Consider the following 5,578-nt stretch of genomic DNA (forward strand, 5'->3'; position numbering starts at 1 on the left):
ATATATATATGGTCAGGTCATCTGAATAATTTTTGGTTCCAAATTTTTATCAATTGTACTGGTAGTCCACTGTATGACAAATTGTTGGGTACACAGTAAAAATCCCCAGAGTTAAATCAACTCTGCTCAGAACCACCACGATGGTGGCATAATTTATTGACCAATAAAACATCAACATCTAAACCTATGTTAATTCTCAATAAGAAATTATTTAGACATGTGACAGAAATAAAGTCAATATGGTTAGTAATAAGTAAATCAGATCTTTTAATCAGATCTTGAGAGATTTAATGTCTTTTACTTTCAGTTAATTTCAATTAAATGGTTTTGGCTGAAGTCACTTGTAGTTCTTGTGTTTCTCTTTTCTTCAGTTATTCTGCTTGTTAACAGCAGGTGTTCATCATTAATGTTCAATCATCCCTGAATTAATAGCTTAATTATCTCATTAACTTTAACTCTGCTTCAGTGTTATTTTAACACTATTCAGAGAGGGACCAAATGTTATCTGAGCAGAGTTGATTTAACTCTGTGGATTTTACTGTGTATAATTTGTCACAGTTTACTTTATTTAGCTATCCTCACTTACATAAATGAACTATAGTGTCCTGCAACCACTAGTAAAAATATATCAAAAATATCAAAAATGTCTCAATAATTTTTTGTTTGACTGTATATACAGTGGGCCCAGTCTGAGGTCCTGAGCACTCTGGAGAAGGTTTTCGTCCAGGATATCCCTGTACTTGGTCGCATTCATCTTTCCCTCGATTGCAACCAGTCATCCTGTCCCTGCAGCTGAAAAACACCCCCACAGCATGAAGCTGCCACCACCATGCTTCACTGTTGGGACTGTATTGGACAGGTGATGAGCAGTGCCTGGTTTTCTCCACACATACCGCTTAGAATTAAGGCCAAAAAGTTCTATCTTGGTCTCATCAGACCAGAGAATCTTATTTCTCACCATCTTGGCAAACTCCATGTGGGCTTTCATGTGTCTTGCACTGAGGAAAGGCTTCCGTCGGGCCACTCTTCCATAAAGCCCCGACTGGTGGAGGGCTGCAGTGATCGTTGACTTTCTACAACTTTCTCCCATCTCCTGACTGCATCTCTGGAGCTCAGCCACAGTGATCTTTGGGTTCTTCTTTACCTTTCTCACCAAGGCTCTTCTCCCCCGATAGCTCAGTTTGGCCGGACGGCCAGCTCTAGGAAGGGTTCTGGTCGTCCCAAACGTCTTCCATTTAAGGATTATGGAGGCCACTGTGCTCTTAGGAACCTTAAGTGCAGCAGATTTTTTTTGATCTGTGCCTTGCCACAATTCTGTCTCTGAGCTCTTCAGGCAGTTCCTTTGACCTCATGATTCTCATTTGCTCTGACATGCACTGTGAGCTGTAAGGTCTTATATAGACAGGTGTGTGGCTTTCCTAATCAAGTCCAATCAGTATAATCAAACACAGCTGGACTCAAATGAAGGTGTAGAACCATCTCAAGGATGATCAGAAGAAATGGACAACACCTGAGTTAAATATATGAGTGTCACAGCAAAGGGTCTGAATACTTAGGACCATGTGATATTTCAGTTTTTCTTTTTTAATAAATCTGCAAAAATGTCAACAATTCTGTGTTTTTCTGTCAATATGGGGTGCTGTGTGTACATTGAGGGAAAAAAAATGAACTTAAATGATTTTAGCAAATGGCTGCAATATAACAAAGAGTGAATATATAATATAATATTATGCCAAATATATACATTTAATAAAAATAGTGTTTTATTTTGTATTATTTAATTCAGTGGATTAAAAATTTGACAACTAGGCCCTGGTTTTGCTTACATAACTGGTGAATGTGAGCATATAAAATCAGAATATTGCTTCTGTGTGAATAATAAGTGTTCTAAAGGTGAATGTGTTTTTACAAGATCCCTATAAATGTAGAGAACATGTTTTGTGTCTTCCATAAAATCGGCAGGAGCCATGGTTATGGCGGTTATTGTTATGTGGTCTTCCACGGTTGGCAATAAATCACTGTTTCAGCAGCTGCTATTCACAATTAGCGTGATCCTCAAGACATACGTCCTCTTGCTTGGATTATAAACATGATAAAGTCTACAACAATTTTGTTACCTCAGTGATAATATAATATCATCATGTCAGCAGTATTAATGGGAATGCAGTTCTAAAAACAAACAGAGAACTTGAATGACAGGATTTAATAACATTCTGCTAAATTTAGCTGTTGGCAGAGTGTGTTGGAGAAGAGGAGAGACTTGGCTATTCTTCCTCTGTCTGCTTTAATGAGAAAAGGGAGGTCTGAGAAGGGTCAGTGACAGGACTCTCTCTACAGCCCATTAAACGTGATTATAAAAAACTGACGGCAATTAGAGGGGCGAGATGGGAGGCCTTCGGCCCGGTCCAGTGCAGAGATCAGGGCTTTCACACACAGATCTTTCCTCTGCCGGGGTTTATATTAAACTCGTTAGCTAGAGATGGAATCTTAATCCGAATGTGATATTTATCACTTCTGTCTGTATCTAATGAAAAGGGTTTATGTTGGCTGCTCTGTTTCAAAATGTGAAAAATAGTAAAAATAAACAATGATTGGTGTCCAAACTCTGACTACTAATATAAGGGTCATCCTCAAAAAGTGCCAATGTAGAAGTTTTGGATTCAACTTTCTTTTTTTTTTTTCTTTAATTTTTAAATCTTATTTTAAATTGTAATTATTTAATACTATTTAACAGTTGACATTACCAATCCTAAATTTTTGGTCTTTATTATTTTATTTGAACAAAACACATACCACTGTTCTACGGAGCCCCTAAAGGGACATGGTGTTGGACAACAAAAAAAATAAAATAAATTGTAATTCAATGCTTTTGCATTCTCTCACAAAAGTTTTGCGTTCCCCTGAAAAACTTTGCGTTCGCTCGCAAATCTTTTGAGTTGTTTGCAACCGAACGCAAAGCTTCTCAGGGGAATGCAATAGTTTTTGTGAGAGAATGCAAAAGTTTTGAAATATATTTTTTCCATCATGTCACTTTAGGGGCTCCGTACTGTTCAGATTAAATTCAATAAATTCAATAAATTATAATTTTTCCAAAGGAAATTTTTACATGAACATTTAACATTTATTTTCATGAGTTTTTTAACCGTGATAACACCTTTTTTTTTAAATTATTTATATTATTAATGTCTTAATTTGTTTTGCTTTTTTCACACTTGTTAGATTTTGCACTAATGCTAAACCATAGAAAAACAAAATAATTTAAAAATCAATAGCAAATTCAATTTCAAACATTAAATATGTGCAAAACAATATAAAGAAACCATTTCATATTCCTTAATAAACTGTAAGATTTTGGAAAATGCCTTATATATATATATATATATATATATATATATATATATATATATATATATAGCGTTTCTTGAAATTTTTATGACAGAAAAGTCTAAATGTATTTAATATGGAGTTTGGACAATGCTACATCTACATGCACAGAGAGGTATAGATAAATATGCAGGAAATGTTCTGTTATTATCTCTTGGGTTCATCACCGAAGGACACATTTTGTAGGCCTTGCCATTCTGTCTGTATGTGTTTATGTCCAAGCCTTATCATAATGTCCTGGCTCCAGATCTGATGGGTGCAGGGCTGACAGGTTTATTCCATCCCTGTGCTTTCCATTTGGAGCTGATCCATTCTGCTTATTCAGTCCATCAGTGCACATGGAAGGTATCTGATTACATCTTCTGTCTCAGACTGGTGTATCTGGCCTCAATGGATGAACCACATTATCGCAGACAGACTGATATATCACCACCTGTAGATACACGAGACAGAGAGTCAGCAAGTTTGTCATGTGCATGCAAATGCTATTTGTATACATGATGCAATAAAACAACAAAGCTGGTCAATTTCTATTCATATATATATCAAGTGAGTGTCAGGTGTTCGGATAACTGGCTAACCAACAGCCATGGGCTTGGTCGCTGGTCTATTTCAAGATGGAGAAATTCTCGGTCAATCCTCATTTGCAGAAATCACCTTGAAATCTCACCAGGACACACTGTGGGCTGTCACTAGCACATCAAATATTATTCCGCTGCCTTTGTCATCTCACAAACCTTTTCATCAGCCTCCCAGGCTGACTGCCGAAGTGCTGTCTGTCGCTGTCAGACCGCCGGTGCACTGTCTGATAAAAGCGTTTCCAGGGAGCTGATGGGAACCTGTGGGAGGAACCTCATCAGTCTGTTGTCCTGGATCGGCTTTTTCATCATGCTTTCTCTGAAGACAGGACATAATATTGTCCACAATATGTTCAAGCCATGTTTGGAAGCTGTGGATTTGCTTTAAACTGAACCCATATTTGCATGGGAAATCTCATGCTCACATTAATCAAAATAAAATGTTTTTGCTCCAAAAGGCATTTCCAGGCATTAAAAGCAACATGAAAGCAGTTGCAGTCCAAACTAGCCTTACATCATAGTTTTGCCAAGTTGTAGTAGCATGCACAGTTCACTGACAGGTAATCTTAAAACCCTGACAGAAAAATATTATGTTGCTCAGACATCTATTCCCTGATGCGAGTGTTTTCATTTGTAACATGTAATTTTTATATTGTTCATCAGAAATACATCTCTAAAGCCTTCTCTGTCAGACGATAAAAAATAAAGGACGACACACCTCCACTCTCTTCCACTGTAGAAAAGTGAAGCCGCCAATGTCCTAATATGGCGCTGACATCTTGTGCTGATTTAGGACCTGATTCTGCGCAGTAGTGAGCATGAAGTGAAGCCGCGCGCTATCAAGGCCCCGCCCACATTCCCGCAGAATCCTATGGTTTACTGCAGAACAACTCGTTATGTCGGTGCGAAATAAACAGTTATGGAAATGTAGAAGTTAAAGCTCCAATCTCCTCCTGAAAAAAAGTCAGTTGGTGCCTCAGTGACTACTTTGCTGTCAATCACAACTGTCAATCATGATGTCACACCCCCATTTTTATAGCATCAAATATCTAACTAAATTTAACTTATTTAAAAAAAAAAAAAAAAACACTTGAACTTTCATCAGCATGATAAAAACTACATAAAATGACAGAAACCATCTTTGGAAAAAAAATTATTTGAAATGTAATTTATTTGTTTAATTTGTGTCACTTCCCATTAAATTAGATGGAGAGGGCGGGGTTTATGACCTATACTGGGACCAACCACCTGGGGGCAATCGAGATGCTTTGGCTTCACTTTTCAGGACTTACACAGCTTGATTTTTCACATATTTTACATTGTTGCAGCACCTCTCTTCCCAGTCTGTCAGTAACACTCTGTTTAGTTTCTGTCTCAGTGCAGCCCCTACTTCAGAAAAGCGCAATGTGCTCTGATTGGATGGCTGGATCAGTGTGTTGTGATTGGTCAACTGCTTTGAGCATGTTTTGGAAACATCATGCCCCTTACCAGAACTACATTAGATCTGTGGTGATAAAGCAGCATCTCTTGAACATAGCGACAACATACTATTAACACAACTCAACCAGGCTTTGCCTTCTTTATTTTATATACGGGGCGGAAATTATTTAAATGAG

The 5,578-nt window shown here is 37.5% G+C and overlaps 1 long non-coding RNA gene across 1 annotated transcript; it reads right to left on the minus strand.

Annotated features, from left to right (window-relative positions):
• Positions 1–3,406: 3,406 nt before the first annotated feature.
• On the minus strand, positions 3,407–4,979 carry LOC125258241. Its single transcript, XR_007182557.1, has 3 exons — positions 4,681–4,979; positions 4,122–4,281; positions 3,407–3,817 (listed from the first exon to the last, which is right to left on the minus strand). It is a non-coding gene; the product is annotated as an uncharacterized LOC125258241 (long non-coding RNA).
• Positions 4,980–5,578: the final 599 nt, after the last annotated feature.

This window comes from Megalobrama amblycephala, linkage group LG22 (assembly GCF_018812025.1).
Source record: "Megalobrama amblycephala isolate DHTTF-2021 linkage group LG22, ASM1881202v1, whole genome shotgun sequence".
Lineage (NCBI taxonomy): Eukaryota > Metazoa > Chordata > Actinopteri > Cypriniformes > Xenocyprididae > Megalobrama > Megalobrama amblycephala.